The sequence below is a fragment of the Moschus berezovskii genome, chromosome 12, assembly GCF_049115385.1.
Source record: "Moschus berezovskii isolate FMDL1 chromosome 12, NW_MosBer_1.0, whole genome shotgun sequence".
Classification (NCBI taxonomy): Eukaryota; Metazoa; Chordata; class Mammalia; order Artiodactyla; family Moschidae; genus Moschus; species Moschus berezovskii.
Genome location: NC_142471.1, coordinates 6,273,530 through 6,294,353, shown reverse-complemented (window position 1 = coordinate 6,294,353; position 20,824 = coordinate 6,273,530).

Sequence of the window (20,824 nt, the reverse complement as noted above, 5' to 3'; positions counted from 1 at the left end):
ATACAATGGAGAACAGACAATTTCTTTAACAAGTGATGCTGAACAAAACTAGTCAGCCACCTGTAAAAGAATGAAACCAGAGCATTTTCTAACAACATACACAAAAATAAAATTCAAAATGGATTAAAGATCTAAATGTTAGACCAGAAACTATAAAACTCCTAGAGGAAAACATAGGCAAAACATTCTGACATAAATCACAGCAAGATTCTCTATGACCCACCTCCCAGAGTAATGGAAATAAAAGCAAAAATAAACAAATGGGACCTAATTAAACTTAAAAGCTTTTGCACAACGAAAGAAACTATAAGCAAGGTGAAAAGACAGCCTTCAGAATGGGAGAAAAAAACAGCAAATGAAGCAAATAATTCACGACAAAGAATTAATCTCAAAATCTGACAAAGAATTAATCTCAAAACTGAGAAAGAATTAATCTCAAAAATATACAAGCAGTTCATGCAGCTCAATACTAGAAAAATAAATGACCCAATCAAAAAATGGGCCAAAGAACTAAACAGACATTTCTTCAAAGAAGACATACAGATGGATAACAAACATATGAAAAGATGCTCAACATCACTTATTATCAGAGAAATGCAAATCAAAACCACAGTGAGGTACCATCCCATGCTGGTCAGAATGGCCACCATCAAAAAGTCTATAAACAATAAATGCTGGGGAGAGTGTGGAGAAAAGTGAACCCTCTTACACTGGAGGTGGGAATGCAAACTAGTACAGCCACTATGGAGAACAGTGTGGAGATTCCTTAAAAAACTGGAAATAGAACTGCCATATGACCCAGCAATCCCACTGCTGGGCATACACACCGAGGAAACCAGAATTGTAAGAGACACGTGTACCCCATTGTTCATTGCAGCACTGTTTACAATAGCCAAGACATGGAAGCAACCTAATTGTCCATCAGGAGACGAATGGATAAGAAAGCAGTGGTACATACACACAATGGAATATTACTCAGATATTAAAAAGAATGCATTTGAATCAGTTCTAATGAGGTGGATGAAACTGGAGCCTATTATACAGAGTGTAGTAAGTCAGAAAGAAAAACACCAGTACAGCATATTAACATATATATATGGAATTTAGAAAGATGGTAGCGACAACCCTATACATGAGACAGCAAAAGAGACACAGATATAAAGAACAAATTTTGGACTCTGTGGGAGAAGGCGAGGGTGGGATGATTTTAGAGAATAGCATTGAAACATGTATATTATCATGTGTGAAATAGATGACCAGTCCAAGTTCGATGCATGAAACAGGGCACTCAAAGCTGGTGCACTGGGACAACCCAGAGGGATGGGCTGGGGAGGGAGGTGGGAGGGGGGTTTGGGATGGGGGCCACATGTACACCCGTGGCTGATTCATGTCAATGTATGGCATCACAGTATTATAAAGTAATTAGCATCCAATTAAAATAAATAATTTTTTTTAAAAAGAAAAAGCACACACATTGAGTAGCTAGTGCATACCAGGCACTGTGTTAGCCTCATTGCATGCGATATGATCTCACTTCAAAGGTGAGGGGCAGAAGGGGCCAGCCTGCCATATTCACTTGTGAAAGAAATATTTCCTGAGAGTATTCGACATACTGATGTTTGTTTTAGGGTCTAGAGACACAACAGTCAATGAAAGGAACAAAGCTACGACGTTATATATACAAATCAACTTATTCTACAAATATTTAACAAACACCTACCCTATGCCCCCAATTCTGCTAACTGTTGGGGACACCAGAGTGAGCAAAACTCTGACCTCAAGACGCTGACAGTTCAACAGAGACTGGACAACAGTGAAAGACAACACCGAAAAGGTAAGAGTGCTCTGGGAACACCAGATAGGTAGATAATGGAGAGAAATGTACCACTGTCTGATCAAAATGTGAGCTACCTATGTGCTCTGAGTGAATGTTATTTAGGATCGTCTGACTCTCTGCGACCCCTGGAATGGGTAGCCTCTCCCTTTTCCAGGGGACCTTCCCAACCCAGGGATCAAACCCTGGTCTCCCGCATTTGTAGGCGGATTCTTTACCAGCTGAGCCACAAGGGAAGCCCTATATGCTTTGAAGTTACAAATATAAAATGACCTTTCTGCTTATTTAGTCCCGTGCAGTATTCTGCCATTGATCTGGTTACATTTAGAACATAAATTTAGGTAAATAGTAATTAACTATAGCATTTCTATCTGTATATCTTCATTTCCCCCCTCCTGTTGTAAAATAGTAATTATTTTTGTTATCTGTTCATTTATTTGTACAAATATAACAGTATATTTGTTATACTGTTTGTCTTCTGTTGTGAGAAAGCCCTGATACGCTCATTGTTCAAGCCCCCTTCTTCAAGATACTGGGTTCCACGTACTTCCCTGGCAGTCCAGTGGTAAAGAACCTGCCCGTCAATGCACAGGACACATGCTCTATCCCTGGTCCAGGAAGATCTCACATGCTTCAGAGCAGCTAAGCCCATGCACCACAGCTACTGAGCCCTGGCTCTGGAGCCCATGTGGCACGACTACTGAAGCTCACGCTCCCTAGAGATCGTGCTCCACAGCAAGAGAAGCCACTGCAATGAGAAGCCTGTGCATCGCAACTAGAGAAAGCCCCCACGCAGCAATGAAGACTCTGAGCAGCCAAATATAATTTCAGAAAGATATTGGATTCTGAATAGTCTTGGGTCCTTACTGCACAACTTACTATGAATTCCCCAAGGCAGCAAAGTCACTAAAAGAGCATCATCCTTCTTAATTCAGCTTGGTCTGAAACTACTGGAAAGTCATCCCACTTTACACTCTCCTCAGGGACCCTCAGTCCCTGGCTCCAGGGATGGATCAGATCTGGGAAGCAAGTGAAAGCTTTGCAGAAAAGTGAATCCTTAAGCTGGCTCTCAAGGGATGTGTAGGAGCTTATCAGGAGGACAAAGTGTATTTTGGCCTCAGGAGGGAGAGGCGACTGAGGCCAGGGATGGAGGGAAATGAAGAAAAACAGTCTCAACAGAAGTAAGAGCCTGCATGATGGCCAGAGCCACATAGCCACATAGCAAGTTGAGTTCAGGAACACACGTTCCTGAGTTCAGGGAGGGAGAGAGTCATAGGAGACAGGCTCAAAACATCAGCTGCCACTGGTGCTGAAGGAATCCCTGGAGCTAAGAGTGAACTTCTACCAAATTTTGTATCTGACGGGAGCCAGTGAGATTTTATCCAAAAGCATAGATAATAACATGATGTATTAGGAAGGTTCGTTGTATTACTATAATAGTATTAACATTTCATTGTGCATGTATATGGCAGTTCATTGTCCCAGCAATTCAGACCTACTCTGTCTTCACTTGAACAGTTGAATAATTTTCCTTTGGCAGTAACTTCTCTGACTCCCAAACTCTCTTAAGCGGCAGTGGCCATAAGTTTTCCTCTTAAGAGGTAGACATCTTTAAGGGCTTCCACAACAAATAGCTGCAAGGCTTAATGCTTTTGTAAGGTGAAGAGTCACCCACTTGATTTTTATCCGTCTTATGAATTTTGAGGCTTCTCTGGTAGCTCAGAGGGTAAACCGTCTGCCTGCAATGCGGGAGACCTGGGTTCAATCCCTGGGTTGGGAAGATCCCCTGGAGAAGGAAATGGAAACCCACTCCAGTACTCTTGCTTGGAGAACCCCACGGACAGAGGAGCCTGGGAGGCTACAGTCCATGGGGTCGCAAAAGAGTCGGACACGACTGAGCGACTCCACTTTCCTTATGAATTTTGACTTTTTGGATGTGAATTAAAAAACAGTGAAGTTATGTTCTCTGGTTTCAAAAGTCAATTATACTTGTAAAATATGTGCCTCTGTCCTAAACCACTGAGCAGACTTATTATATTGCATGCTTTCAGCGAGCAGACCTGATTTTTGTCTTAAAGGATCTTTTCTGGATAAAGGTATTAGTCCAGACTGATGAATGAAATTGTTTAGTCTGTCTCACTCTGATGGGTTTAGTTTCTAAGATACTGAAACTTAGGCTTGCGTGCTTATGCTCAGTCGTTCAGTCATGCCTGACTCTTTGTGACCCCATGGATTGTAGCCTGCCAGGCTCCTCTGTACAAAGGATTTTCCAGGAAAGAATACTGGAGTGGGTTGCTCTTTCCTACTTAGGCTGGGTCATGCTTATTTACTGCATTTGTTTTTCTTTCAAAAGCCCAGTGACTGCCAAATAGGTGGATTTTGGCAACTAATAGATTTCAGGCAATTCTAAATGATCTGATAAAAAGTTTTGCAGACATCTGGGGAGATTGTGCTCAGTATTGACAAACGAGGGCCATTCTCATTTCAGGAGGAGCCCACAGGAGCCTGGCCAGAGTCTAGATGCTCACTGATACTTGTAGAGTAAACATAGACTTCCACGAATCAGTATTTGGGTTCTGACAGTCTTTCGTTAATGATGAAAGAATGTACTATAATTAGATAATCAAGGAAAGGAAATACTGTGAATCAAGACAAGAAAATACCACATTATCTTGGTCTTCAGCTAAAATTTGAGTCTTCATTTTAAATTAAAAAAAATTTTTTTAAGGATAAAGGGAACGAGAGTGCAGGTATAAAAATCCAGGGAGAGGTAAAAGGAACAGGAACAGATAAGACTGAAAAAGAGAAAGAGACAGCAGAAGATAAAGGTGAGGCTTCCGGTACCATAGGACTGCCAGCCACTATGCAGTATGAAGTTTAAACCTCTGTGGCTCTCATTAATCTCTTGTCAGGGAGAATCTGCTGAACCAGGGACCGCATGGTGTGAGGCAAGCCTCTCCTACCTCTGCGTGTCATTCTTCAAGGTGAGCCATTGCCAACCAGAGGGAGCAGGTCTCACAGCCTGAGAGGAGTGATGCTGCGGCTGCCGAATGTCCACTCTCTCCGAAGGATAGGACAGGAGTAAGCGAGGACAGAGAGGGGAGAAGACAGAGGGAGGAGAAATAGAGAGCTCTCAGGAGTGGGAAAAAACAACGGGAGGGGAAAGCATTTCATGAATGGGGGTCCTGAGGCTTCCAGGGGCTGGGAAGGCAGCCTTAACAAACATGGTGATGCTGAAACAAGAGGTTCAAGTGGCCATTGTCACCCAAGGGGAAGCTGTGTTCAGTGGTCCCAGAGGTGCCCAAACCCTCTTCCCAGAAACGGACAACTGCCCCACAGTGCCATAAATTGGACATCGACTAGGTTCTTGGCCTTCCCCAATAGATAGAAATTGACTAGAGGCCAAACAAGAAATTCAAGCAAGGCTTTATTGGGGTCCCTGCTGCAGCAGAGGGGAGCAAAAACAAACAAAAGGTTTGTTTGATGTTAACAGTGGGTTTATCATAAATGGTCTTTATTGTGTTGAGATGTGTTCCCTCTATACTAACCTTGATGAGAGGTTTTTTTTTCTGATGAGAGTTTTTATCATAAACGGATATTGAGTTTTGTCAAATATATTCGTCAGTATTTACTGAGATGATCATGTCATTTTTAGTCTTTCTTTTGTTAATGTGGTGTATCACATTGTGTTATTTGTGAACGTTGAACCATCCTTGCATTCTGAGATAAATCCCACTTGTCATGGTATATGATCCTTTTTATATTTTGTTGAAGTCAGTTTGCTAATATTTTGTTGAGAATTTTTCATCCATGTTCATCAGATATGTTTGCTTGCAATTTTCCATTTATGTATTGTCCTTGTCTGGTTTTGGTATCAGGTGGCCTCATAGAATGAATTTGAGAGTGCTCCCAGCACCTCAGTTTGGGGGAATAGCTTGAGAAGGAGAGGTATTTGCTCTTCTTTTTACATTTAGTAGAATTCCCCTGTGAAGCCACCTGGTTCTGAACTTTTGTTTGCTGAGATTTTTTTAAAATTACAAAATCAACTTTGCTACTTGTGATAGGTCTGTTCATGTTTCCTTCTTCCTCCTCATTCAGTCTTGGAAGGTTGTAATGTTTCTAGAAATTTGTCCATTTCTCATAGGTTGTCCAATTTGTTGGCGTCTAACTGTAGCAGTCTCTTATGACTTTTTGCTTTTACATGATATCAGTCGTTATTTCTCCTCTTTTATTATTTTGTTTATTTAGGTCCTCTCTCATTTTTTTTTTCTAGATGAGCCTGGCCAGATATTTAACAGTTTTGTTTGACTTTTCAAAAAAGCCAGCTCTTGGTTTCACTGAGCCATATGGCTTCACAGTACCTTTCCTTGATGATCCAAAATAGCAACAGTTTTGTAGGTTATTGCTCTTATTAGCCTCTTCTATCTCTTCAAATCACCTGTGTTCAAGATCAGAAGGTATACAGCCAGTGGTTATACTAATCAAGTACTCTGCACACTTCAAGGCTTTTAGGAGTTCTTACATCTTCCTTGAGGAAAACAAATCTTTTCCCTTTAAAAAATATTGTGTTTCTCCCCCATCTGTATTTCTGTATTTAAATTGGAATAAATCTTTGTTCTGAAACAATTTTGTCAATTTTACCCCATCACTTGAGCCAACTGGAAAAATCCTAGGAAATGATAAATCCAAACCTGACCTTTCTTTGTGTGCATGCTCTTCTTGTATCTCTCAGTCCCACATGTGACTATATTTTCCAGCCTCCTCAATAGTTCCTTCATGGCCAGCAAAGACATAGCCAGACTTTCTAGTGTTATGGATGATGGTCTGATAAGCACCCAGAGATTGTTCTTCCATAAGTGACAGCAGCAGAGAAGCCACTGTCAAGAGATACTTTTGGTGATGCTGTTTTTAGGAAATGCTAGGAAAATGCTTCCTATGGTAACTTACTAGCATGAAGGAAATCATCAAAAAACTTTCATATATCATGGCAATTTTCAGATGATTAATTAGATTTGAAATTTAAAGAAAAATAACCACTTTTGTTCATGCCTTTACCTACCTGCTTAAGACAATTTCAAAATGCCTTCATTACAGATCTAATTGTAGTTGTGTACAATTAATCATCACTGGAGAACTTTTCTATTATTCGTTTCTTATCCAGGTAATTGATTTGAACTACTTAAGTCTTCCCTATCAGTGACTTATCTGATAAAGAATCTGCCTACAATTCGGGAGACCTGGGTTTGATCCCTGGGTTGGGAAGATTTCCCTGGAGAAGGGAATGGCTACCCACTCCAGTATTCTGGCCTGGAGAATTCCATGGACTGTATAGTCCATGGGGTTGCAAAGAGTCGGATACGACTGAGCAACTTTCACTTTTCACTCACTTGAGTTCATATGCTTGAGTAGTATCCCAAGTTGATAGAAGCTTGGAAAAAATTCTGGCCCAAGAGGCAAGAAACAAGAAAAACTGGGAAATATGCTGTTTGTGAAGTTGAGTAAACAAGACAGTTGAGAAGAATTCTGAGTTAGATATTATCTACTGGCATCCAGCAACATTCCCACTCCTTCCTATAGCCTCTCCTCTCTTACAGCAGCTGGGTGTTTGGGAGTTGTATTCTCTAGACTCTTGACAGCAGTTTTAAATATGGTTTTACCAATGAGGTTGACTTACGCTAGCTTTAGGAATGAGAAGTTTAAACCGATTCCACTCTATCCATCAGAAGGCATGGATATATGGGTTCTGTATAGATCAGTGTCTTTGTCTGAGACTCCTGATCAGCTCTGTCTCCTGCTGGTCATCTACTCAGGACATTGGTAGAGGTTTTCTGCAGATTTCTGACCTAGAGGTGACAGAAACTGTGCCCTGGCTCTAACCAAGCTGGTGGTGGTAGACATGAAATATTGTGTAGATTCCTAATTTTTACTTCTGCTGCCCTTCCAATAGTTTTGTAAACATCTAATTCCCTTTATTAAGTCCTTTTCTACTTGAAACACTTAGAGTGGTTTATGTTTCTTCCTTATCCTGACAGAGAGATTTTATTTAAATTATTTCCATTTTATTTGACATTTCAAGGGTCAAATGTTAGCAGTTCTTTTTAAGATTATTTATCATACATTATTAAAAGACAACCTAAATTGCTTGGAATTAATCTCATGCTGTTTGCTCTTGCAAACCAAACATTTTACTTATGAAAATTTCAATTATTTTACTTTAACTTGGTGGTTCATCATAAAATTAAATTCTCCAAGAATTCCTTCCTGACTGATTGGATCCCTATTTGCTAAGGATGATAGTTCTGTCCCAAGAGGGTTAGGGAGTCCCCCACCCCATCCCCCAGGAGACACCTGGAGACACTGTTGTCAAATTGTGGAGGACTGTGCTATGGGTATCTAATGGTGCTGCTAACCATCCTATAATGCACAGAAATGACCCCCCACACACACCCTGCCATCAACAAAGACTTATCAGATCCAGAATGTCAATCGTACTAAGGTTGAAAAATCTTAAACAAAGGGTGTGTGTACATGATAAGTTGTCTCAGTCATTGTCGGGAGCCAGCATGAGAGACCCCACCCATGACAAGGTCTTGGCTTGAGGAGCTGGCACGCAAGGCTGTCCAGATCTCCGGGGATTTCTTGGGGCCGCCCCATCATCTACTCCCGGGCCTCCATCTTTTCTTCTTCTGATGCTTGGTAGTCCTCTGTGCTTTCTAAGAATTCTGACTCCTGCTCAAATATCCCCCTTGAAGCCTTTGCATGGCGGTAATACAGTCCCTGAGGGTGTATGGGCCCTATAAACAGGCCAGGAATGAAGAAAATATTTTTACACAGAACATCCTAATCCTTCTGGCCCTGTGGGGGTTATAATTGTCAATTTAGAATTTGGAATGCGCAGGACTGCACAAAGCGCCCCGGCATAAAACTAAGTCTGCACAGAACTGAGGCTCCCAAGATAAGGCTTGCTAATAGTTTTTACAGTTGACTAACTGCTACACTTCATGGGAAATAGATGGGGAAACAGTGGAAACAGTGTCAGACTTTATTTTGGGGGGCTCTAAAATCACTGCAGATGCTGATTGCAGCCAGGAAATTAAAAGACGCTTACTCCTTGGAAGGAAAGTTATGACCAACCTAGATAGCATATTAAAAAGCAGAGACATTACTTTGCCAACAAAGGTCCATCTAGTCAAGGCTATGGTTTTTCCCATGGTCATGTATGGATGTGAGAGTTGGACTGTGAAGAAAGCTGATCGCCGAAGAATTGATGCTTTTGAATTGTGGTGCTGGAGAAGACTCTTGAGAGTCCCTTGGACTGCAAGGAGATCCAACCAGTCCATTCTAAAGGAGATCAGTCCTGGGTGTTCATTGGAAGGACTGGTGCTAAAGCTGAAACTCTAATACTTTGGCCACCTCATGCGACGAGTTGACTCACTGGAAAAGAGTCTGATGCTAGGAAGGATTGGGGGTGGGTGGAGATGGGGACGACAGAGAATGAGATGGCTGGATGGCATCACCGACTCGATGGACATGAGTGTGAGTGAACTCCGGGAGTTGGTGATGGACAGGGAGGCCTGGCATGCTGTGATTCATGGGGTCGCAAAGAGTCAGACACTACTGAGCGACTGAACTGAACTGAACTGAACTGCTACGCAGATAAAGCCATTTTCTCACACCTTGTGGCCCTGATGTCTTAAAAGCCCATTGTTTGAGAGTTATGAGTGAAGGTGCTGACTGTTCAGAAGATGGTCTATGACTGCATTCCTGGCACAATTGTATCAGGACAATCCCTCCTCCCTTTTCAGAATTGTTGGTTTTAGGATATATAAGCACTGATGTAAAAAAATAAAGCAGTCTTGATCCTGCACTCTACCAAGACTCGACTCGCTTTTTTTTCTTTCTTTTCTCACCAACGCCGCTCATCCTGAGGGTATCCCTGGACTCTGCTGAGGCTGGACCCCGGCAAGTTGTGTCTGACTCTGCAACCCTACAGACTGTAGCCCACCAGGCTCCTCTGTCCATGAAATTCTCCAGGCGAGAACACTGGAGTGGGTTGCTGTACCCTCCCTTCCTGCAATTACACATCTGTTGATTCTAAGCTAGGACTCCTCTGTTGACTTTTACTGTACCCTCCAAATGATTCATTTCCTTCTTGCTTTACATCTGATAAAACACAACACTTTGGCTCCCTCCGATTCCTGCAAAGTCTGCTCCTTACCTATAGCCTGTTCTCCTGTGAGGACTTAGTTCTCACCAGGTTCCACGGACCATGTCTCCATGTTTCCTTAAGATGTGCTAACTGGCTGTGAGCAGCTGTGGGGGTCATCCATGTGGACAAAACAGAAGGAGAACTTCATTCATTTCTGTGTACAGGATCACGGAATCACAGGAGAGAGAATGTCTAAACATACATTCCCCCTAGCTATGAGGAAACTGAAATCCAGAGAGGTAAAGTTATTCCCCCAGAGCTATTTCTAAATTGCTAAAATTCTCTCTGATAGCATTCATAGGGAGGCTTCCCTGGTAACTCAGGTGGTAAAGAATCCACCTGCAATGCAGGAGACCCTGATTCGATTCCTGGGTTGGGAAGATCTCCTGGAAAAGGGATAAGAAACCCACTCCAGTATTCTTGGGCTTCCCTGGTAGCTCAGACAGTAAAGAATCCGCCTGCAATCTGGGAGACCTTAGTTCGATCCCTGGTTTGGGAAGATCCTCCGGAGGGGGGCATGGCAACTCACTCCAGTATTCTTGCCTGGAGAATCCCCATGGACAGAGGAGACTGGTGGGCTACAGTCCGTGGGGTCACAAAGAGTCAGATACAATTGAATGACTAAGCACAGCACAGCATTCACAGGACTTATAAAAGCTCTCACCTTATTCCAAGACCGAAGGTTTCTGAAGAGAAGACTTAACTAAAGATGGAAAAAATATTCTGTTCAATGCCAAGCCCATTTGTCACTTCTCAAGGTCATGTATGCTCCCAACACATCTTAACTTGGGATTAACCCAGTTTTGAGAGGGAGGTTTTCCATACTCTTCTCCCCTAAGGACAGGATGACAGTGAACATGCATTAGCTCCAGAGGCTTGCCGCGCCTCATTCAGACCTGGCTGGTTCCTTCTCCAAGGGGATGTGTAAGAACTCATTAGTCAACATTACTGCTGCCTGACTTTCAGTCTTGTTGATAATATGTTTTTAAAATGGACGCAAACACCTAAGAGTGGGAAAGAGATAAAATAAGTTTTAATATGTCAATATGATGACCAGATAAGCTGGTATGAAAAAAGGTATTGCAGCAGAAGAATATTTATTGGCATGAAAAATATCCATAATATATTAAATGCAAAAAGAAAACAGATGATTAAAAGACATGTAGTGTGACCCCAATTCTGATTTAAAATAGTATGTATACTATGGGAAAAAATATGGGAAGAAGATGAACCAAAATACCAACAGGTATCTGTGAGTATTGTGATTACAGGTGAGGTTTTTCCTCCCCTGCACTTTGCAGAACTTTTCAAATTTCCTGAAAGGAAGCATTTGTAATTAAAAGAACATTTGACTGGCCATGTTAGCACAAAAGAGACCCAAAAAATAAGGACTGAAAAGGGATACAGATCTTTGCAAACAAAAGCCCATTGAGGTCCTTCAAGGCTATAGTTTCCATGGAGAGGAGAGAAACCAGATTTGTAAGGAATCCCAGACAGCAATTAACAAGTGGGAGAGTCACAGATCCATACCTAAGAGAGACAGTGAAATGGGGAAAAGAAAGATCACTGCTAGAGGTGGCATTGGGGTCCAATAGGATGATAAATTTTATTTTATTTTTTTAAGAGGCGACAAAATTCACTCAACAAAACATTTTCTTTTCTTTTTCTTTTTTAAGATAGAGAAGGAACATATATTAGTCAAGATTCTTCGGAAAAGCAAAACCAATAGTATATATACAATCTATCTATTTAATTTATCATCTGTCTACCTATGAAGATACACCCAGAATAATGTCTGACCAAACATCTGGGTACCTCGTGACCCAATCAAACTGATGCATAAAATTAACCACCACAGACTCAGTGGATGGAAAGAAACTGAATATGAGAAGAAGGACCTGACTGATGGAACAAAGTCCTGAGAGGGGAATCATAGGGGTGAGAAGTGAGTGGTGAAATTGTGCAGAGGAGGTCTTCACAGCGATGAGCTGAGCAAAGAGGCAATCATGGCGTGTTCAAGGAAAATGAAAGGTTTCAAAATTAAAAACGTCCTCACTTTTATGGATGTGAACTCACTGGACTCATTTCTCTAAAGTATAAATTTTTTTTTTTTTACTACTCATTTGCAAATTGGCTACCACAATCACAAATAAACTGTTGCATTTTTAAATTGTATTCAATCTCTGAAAATGCTAAAGAAGAAAAACATTATCCATCTCCTTGAGACAGTCTTAGATTGTCATTTTCATTAAATTTTATTTAAATTAAATGTATTTATTTAATTAAACATCTTTTACAGCAGAAGCCTGAGTGTTCCGTTGAAATTCATCCCTTGAGCAGACAGAGTTCACAAATTATGACTCCAGCTTTGTGACTCTTGCTACCATGCAGAAAGTGAATACATAACAAGAATCTACAAATATATAAAAATTGTTATTTGGGAGGAGCAACTCCAAAGCATCCTGTACAAGAGAGAAATTTCATAAGGAAGCCAAATGTATAGAATTCTATAGAGTTATTCACATATAGCTGAAGTATAGCTGAGCATTTTGCTCCAAACATGCAGAATCTCTTTAGCAATTCATCTTAACAGTCTCCTCTCCTTTATATATCTAGAATCACTTTAAGACTTCTGCTGCACTGAATGGGAAATTCTGAGCATCTAGTTTTCTGAAGAGAGTAATTGTCACATTTGAACACTTGACCCAAGTTATAAACATAACACACTTCTGCATGTGTATGTTGCCTTTTTACTCTGTCCAGTTTGCCTTCTGTTTATCCCAGTTCATCAGATGTAGTCTTACAGAAGTGCTTTCAGTTTCCAGAATAAGACACTCAGGATGGCTTAAGTAAAAGGGGAATATACTAGATCACACAAAGTCAAAATTCTTCATGTAGGGCTAACTTTGGACACGGTTACATTCAGACCTTCAACAACATAGGACTGTATTATGTTCATACCTTGGCTCTGCCTACCCTGAATGCAGAATTCTGTTTTCAGCCAGTGTCTGATGATGGTGAGACCCTTAGGATTTCAGGCATTTGATTCGATTCTGCCTATGCTGGAGATAGACAGTTGGAGATCTGACCTAGTTTTGTCATTGTTGATCAGTTCTGTCCTACTCTTTGCAACCCCATGGACAGCAGCACACCAGGCCTCCCTGTCCCTCAACATCTCCCAGAGTTTGCACAAGTTCATGTCCATTGAATTGGTGATGCTAGCTTACAGCTATAAAACTCCATTTTTATCTCCTTATTTGGAACAGATGTATATAAAAAAGATCACTTTATAAAGATCATCCTTATATAGCACAGGAAAGTATATTCAATATCCTGTAATAAACCATAATGGAAGAGAATATGAAGAAGAATACATATATATATATGTATTCTTCTTCATATATATATATATATATGAGTCATTTTGCTATACAGGAGACAGTAACACAACATTGTTAATCAACTGTATTTCAATAAAATAAAAAATAAAATCATTTTCTTGTTCCTCTGTGACTGTCACTGGGAAACCATTTTCCTTTGCTCCCTTCATCTTTCGGTTACCTTTCAAATCACAACCATTGTTTTTCCTTTTTCTCCTAAGGGTGTAAATTTGGCTGCAATTCTTCAAATAATCGAGCGAGGTGTGTTCCTTGTCTGTGAAATTACATGTATATAGTGCCACCTAGTGTCCAGATAGCAGAAACTCTAACTCAAACAACGCAAACAGGAGGCTTCCGTTTTTGAAACTGGCATGCTGAAGTTGCAATACTCTGGCCACCTGAAGCGAACCGCCAACTCATTGGAAAAGACCCTGATGCAGGGAAAGGTTGAGGGCAGAAAGAGAAGAATGCGACAGAGGATGAGATGGTTGGATGGCATCACCGATTTAATGGATGTGAACTTGGGCAAACTCCCGGAGCTGGTGAGGGTCAGAGAGGCCCAGCAGTGCTTCAGTCTGCAGGGCTGCGAAGAGCCAGACTCGATTTGGAGACTGAGCAGCAACAACAACAGTGCTGAATTTGGGCAAAACACAGATTGGAGGAAAAATCATTACCAGCTCCATTGATCTGTATTATGTTTACAAGTGTTCCAGCGAAAAAGACCTGGCTTATTGAAAAATTCAATGCTTGAGCCATAAGATGCAGAAATTTTGCCAGATTTTAGAGCTTTCACACATCAAATAACTCACATGACCACACTTAGAATTAATAAAGAGTTTATTCTTACATAGAAACTTATTTGAAATAGTATATTTTCCTACAGATTTATGTAGTAAAATTGGATCTGTATTTCCTATGGAAAATATTCCTTAATGTGTGTTATTAGTCACTTAATCATATCCTACTCTTTGTGACCCTATGGACTGTAGCCTGCCAGGCACCTCTGTCCATGGAATTCTCCAGGCAAGAATACTGGAGTGGATAGGCATTCCCTTCTCCAGGGAATCTTTCTGACCCAGGGACCAAACCTGGGTCTCCTGCATTGCAAGCAGACTCTTTACCATATGAACCACCAGGGAGAATATTGCTTAACAGAGTAATTAAAAGTTTTTGGAGAGACTATGTTCCAGGGGAGAAAAGTACTTCCTAGGAACAGCTCCTTGTCATCAGGCTACCTCTCTAGGTGTGTCCTGGGGTTTCTCCTGCCACCAAACAGGGCCAGGCAGCAATGACACCCTGAGGAAAATGACTCTGCAGACAGACCCACACACCATTGGTAGGGAGTGGCAAGGGGCAAGATGGCCATTGAAGCTGGAAAGCCCATCAACATGTCTAAGATCAGATAATGGTAAAGCATTAGTTCCCTGTTCTCCAGTTTTAGGCATGCAGAACTATAGCTGGATCGTGCCTTTACACTCTCTCTTCACACTTTGGAAAAGCACAGGAAGGAAGAAGGGGTAATGGGTAGAGGGTGCTCTGGCTCATGGTCTTATATACCTTTGACTCCCCTCAGGAGTCAAAAGGAACACAAGAATTCCATGAATAAAACTGAAGAGTGTCCACTCCAGTCAGAAGGGAAATAAATGTTGATAGCTCCAGGGAATGGTGTCACTCCCAGACAATATTAGTCTAAAAAGTTTAGCTTTTTGTTCCTAAGAAAAGTTTTTAGTATTTGGTTCTTTGAAAGTTGTTATGGATTAAGGGAAGGTATTTGGGGAGTTGTGATCTTCTACTTCCTTTTACTCTTCTTTTTAAATTTTTTATCTTATTATTATTTTTATGACTATGCCACACGGCATGCCATCTTAGTTCCCTGATCAGGGATTCAATCTGTGCCCTTTGCTGTGGAAACGTGGAGTCTTAACCACTGGACTGCTGGGGGAGTCCCTGCCTTATACTTTTCTGGGTTTTTTTTTTTACCTATATGAGCTGTCTATCCTCTTTCCATCACCCTCTGGATCTCACTTTCCCAAAGAACTTTCTTCAAATTTCTTCTCTCTGCCTTCCTCACCTGTCAAATTCAGCATCTTTATCACCAAAATTTAAATGACTGCAGAATTTCTCTCCAACTCCAACCCCAGTCTCAAATTCCAGCTGCAAATTTGGGCTGATAGTTGGATGTTTCTGCTGCTGCTAAGTCGCTTCATTCGTGCCCGACTCTGTGCAATCCCATAGACGGCAGCCCACCAGGCTCCTCCATCCCTGCGATTCTCCAGACAAGAACACTGCAGTGGGTTGCCATTTCCTTCTCCAATGCATGCATGCATGCTAAGTCGCTTCAGTCATGTCCGACTCTGTGCGACCCCTTGGACAGCAGCCCACCAGGGTCCTCTGTCCACAGGATTCTCCAGGCAAGAATACTGGAGTGGGTTGCCATTTCCTTCTCCCTGGATGTCTCTAGAATTTTCTATTATTCAGAACTGCAAACTTTGCCTCCCTCCTTCACTTCACCCAAATCCTCATTTTATCTAAGCACCAGTTCTCCTCTCAGTGTTTTATTTCTGGCTTATCCATAACATCCCCATTGGCTCCCTGTTCCATCCTGATTTCTTGCTTCTTTACCGGTTGTCTCCAATTTTGAGATTGTGAAGTTCCTCTTGAACTTCATTTCCTCATTATTCTTACTATAAGACCTGATAAAATCACTGCCTCTAGTCCCTCTCTATCTTACACATTACTGTCATATTCAATATTTGGAAACATCTTCCAGTCTGTCATGAACAAATTGCATGCCCCCAGTTTTGTATGTGGGAGGCTATATGGTCAGGCCCCCAAGATGGCTGCTCTTCTGATCTCTGTCCATCTCTTGCTCAATCAGTCCCTGCCTCACCCACACCCTACTCGCCTGACTGACCTTCCTTCTTCATCATAAAGCCTAACTGGTAAATGCCTACACACTGGCCCCCTGCTCCAGACAGTGATTATTTTAATCTTTAGGTGAGAACAGCTCCACTATGATAGTTTACCGAAGGGAAGACATCTGCCCTGAGGAGGTTGTTAGCCTGAGGGGCGGTGAGGAACAGGCCCTCTGCTGGTTTCCCTGGTAATCAATGAGCCAACCTTCAACTGGCAATCTCGTGCTCCCATGCCCTGGGGCCAAGACTGCTGCTGTGTCCTGCCTGCCATCTGCTGAACGTGGTGGGGTGTCACTCCAGGACTTGGCTTCAGACATGTAAGATCCCCCCTCATTCATTAAGCCATGGATGTTTCTGTTGCTGACTCCAGGACTCTTTTTTTTCAGTTTTCTATTTATTTTTAATTGAAGGATAATTGCTTTACAATATTGATTTCATTTCTCATTCCAAGGAGATTAGCTTGCCTTTTTGGAGGCCTGGGGTCTTCTGCTGTCACTTAGAAGTTGCTCTGTAGGAGCTAGTCCATATTCTGATGAGCTTTTAACGTATTTGTAGGGAGCCAGGCAATCTCCCCCATCTAATTCCTCCCCATCTTCCCTGCCCTCCCAGGGCTCTTTCTTGAGGCTGGGCAAGTACAGGCTTGCAGGCCAATGGGTGCAGAGGCATGATACCCAGTACCACAGAATACGACTGTACTTGGAGATGAATTCCTTCCAGAGGTAATCAAGTTAAAATGAGTCATTGGAGCAGGCTGTCATCTGATTGTATCCTTAATAGAAGAGGAAACTGGGGAAACAGACATGCACGGAGGGAAGGCTATATGAAGACACAGTAAGAAGACCCGCAAGTTGAGGAGAGAGGTTTCAGAAGAAACCAATCCTGGGGCTTCCCTGGTGGTCCAGGGGTTAAGACTTAACCTTCCAAGGCAGGGGGTGTGGGGTCAGTCCCTGGTAGGGGAGCTAGGATCCCACAACTCAAGGACAAAAAATCAAAGCATATATGAATGATTCATGTTGGTGTTTGGCAGAAACCAACATAATTCTGCAAAGAATTGTCCTTCAATTTAAAACATAAATAAATTTAAAATTAAAAAAATCAAAACATAAAACAGGAGCAATATTGTAGCAAATTCCATAAAGACTTTCAAAAAATAAATAAACTGAATTCAAAATAAAGAAGAAGATACCAGCCCAGCCAACACCTTGGTCTCAGGATTCTGCCTCTAGATGGCCTTCAGGCTCCAGCTGCAGTGTCAGCCTTGCTCCGGGTCTCCAGTCTGCCAGGCTACACTTCAGAGTTCCACCTTGCTAGTCCCTATGATTGTGTGAAACAATTCCTTAAAATAAATCTCCCTCTCTCTGAAATACATATATGTATGTCCTATTTGTTCTGGTCCTCTGGAGAACCCCGATTGCTTTTTTTAAGGCAAAATACAGTGCCAAATCTTTAAACAAGTAATCAAACTCCTTTATGATATTTCCAAAGTCCCACTCCAGTTACACTTTATATTACTTTCTTTCAATTATCCTTTGATGTTAACAATAATATTTATTGAAAACCAACTAGTTAACATTTAAGAAACATTTTTTTCCTGTCATCTAAAAGGACCAATCCAGCAATTTACTTAATTTCTCTAAGTTTCAGTTTCTTCATCTGTAAAATGGGAATGATTCAGCCAATTATTCTATAAGTGGTTGTTGAACCACTGTGGGTGATATAGACGCATTCATGATGTTGATACTTTAAAGACTAGTCAGTGGAGGCCTCCGACTGACTAGTCTTTACTATTTACTAAGTGCCGTTTACTAAGAAGAGGACTGCTGCTAAGTCGTGTCCGACTCTGTGAGACCCCATAGATGGCAGCCCACTAGGCTCCCTCGTCGCTGAGAAGAGCAAATTTAGGGAAGGAGGTGAATCGCAAGTTTTATTTGGGCCATGTTCAGGATGAAAGGCCTCGTAGATACCTAATGAGAGATGATAAATAAGCAGCAGAATATTGCAAATGGAGCTCTAAGATTAGAACAGGGCCAGAGATAGAAAACTGAGAGTGGTCTGCCTTGAAATGCTTTTAGAGTCATGAGATAAACAACATGATTTCAGATGTGTGGTGTCACATGAACCAACAGGACAGAAGGCTTCAGGAGTTAGTGAGCAGCTTTGCAAAATGACAATAAAGAGGTTGCGTTATGGGATGGTTGCATGAGGAGCTCTGAGGATCCCCTCTCCAAGGCAACAAGCACAACTGCTAAAAGCAGTCATCATTATCCACAGTTGCTACCACATATTACCTAAAATGTCCAATTTTCAACAAAAAATGAGACATTAAAAAAAAACACAGAAAAGTATGATCCATATATTGGAGAGAACAGAGGCAACAGAGATGGCGTGTGAAAAGGTCCAGATGTCAGATTTAATAGACTTCAAAGTGCTATTATGAGTTTGTTCAATGAGTTAAAGAAAAACGCACTTAAAAGAAGGAAGGGACAATGATAATGTTTCATCACAAAGAGGTTATCAATGAAGAGATGAAAGTTTTCAGAAAGAATCAGATGGAAATTATGGAGCTGAGAACACAATAATTAAAATGAAAGAAACAGTCATTAGAGGGGTTTGACAGTAGACTGGTGCTGAAAAAAGGTAAGAGAATTTGAAATCGTTATAGACTGTTCAGTCGCTGAGTTGTGTCTGACCCCATGGACTGCAGCACGCCAGGCTTCCCTGTTGCTCACTGCCTCCCTGAGCTTGCTCAGACTCGTGTCCATCGAGTCAATGATACCATCCAACCATCTCATGTTGCCCGCTTCTCCTCTTGCCCTCAATATAGATTATGTAATCTGAAAACAGAAATAGAAGAAGGAATAAAAATGAACAGGGCCTTAAAGAAATGTGGGACGCCAGTAAGTACACCAGTCTAGGTGTAGTAAGAGTCCCAGGAGAGAGTAAAAGGAGCAGAAAAAATATTTGAAGAAATTATGGCTGAAAACCCCAAATTTGCTGGGAAAAAACCCTGCACATCCAAGAAATTAAAAAACTCCAAGTATGATATATGCAGAGATCCACACCAAGACAGACCATGGTAAAAATGCTGAAAGGCAAAGAAGAAACCCTGAAACTACCTAGAGAAACATGACTTGAGTCACAGGCGAGCAGCTCTGCAGGGATGGCCTCTTTCCCTGGTTTCTGAACACCCCCGTCGGGTCTGCTCTGCAGTGCGACTGAGCAGCACGGCTTCCCCGCGTGTAACACTCTCTTCACTTGTTGTCAGTCTTAGGCGCTCGTGTCCAACTCTTTGTGACCCCATGGACTGTAGCCCGCCAGGTGCCTCTGTCCGTGGGATTCTCCAGGCGAGAACACTGGAATGGATTGCTATTCCCTGCTCCAGGGGATCTTCCCAACCCAGAGACTGAACCCAGGTCTGCTGCCCTGCAGGCAGATTCTTTACCATCTGAGCTACAGGGAAGCCTGGGAGTCAGGTTTGCACAGAATTTGTCGGGCCCAGTGCAGAATAAAAATGAGGGGCCTCATGTTCAAGATCTCTTAAGGATTTCAAGATGGTGTTAGCAAAGCATTAAAATCAAGCTCAGGGATGATTCCGAGTGTGACGCCCAAGGCATGAACACACAAAACTGGCCCTGCTTAGCTTCTCAATGTCTGCCTTCCTGGATCTTAAGAACCATACAGCATAGTATACAGTTGGTGTCTCTCTTGCTCATCCCTGAATTCCTTCAGTTTTTCCCAGTGGCTATGGAAAGCCTTAATTCAATTATTTTTTGCTAAACAACAGAAAAATTTTGCTCTGCTGTATGGTACTTATTACATTGTTTCACTCATAAAAGACTCATGTTTAGCATATTGACCTTTTCAGAAGAGTACAGACAGCTTCAGCCCAAATATTTTATATTTATATTGCAGTTCTTAAATAATTTCACCATACTTATAAATCCATTGAAAAAGAAAAAAACATCGAACAGAATCCTACTTTTATCTGAGTTTATCTATTAGATATGCAGTTTGTAGTACTTTCATTTTACAATTACTTAGGAAGTATTCCACCATATTACACTGTTAGCTTTGTCTTTAACTAAGAACTCATCCATTTCTAGAATTAAATTTTTTTTCCTTAATATCTTGACCACCCACACGGAATATGGGATCTTTGTTTCCTGACCAGGGATTGAACCTTCACTCCTTGGTTTGGAAGCTCCAAGTCTTAACCACTTGACCACCAGGGAGAACCCTAGAATTTTGAACTTTTTGATGAGTGAAAAATTACCGTAGCTTTGGATTCCATTTACAAAGTCACCCTGCAGATGTGTCCATCTTCTATACTATACGACAGCTGTGAACAGGTAAATGTTGGTGGGTCTTTGGAAGTTTATCAAATGATTCTGCCTGTTTTATATCTAATAAAATAGGGATACTACTACCTCCCTCAGAAACTCTGCTAAAGAGAATTACAGGAAGTGTCTTACATGGCACCTAGGAG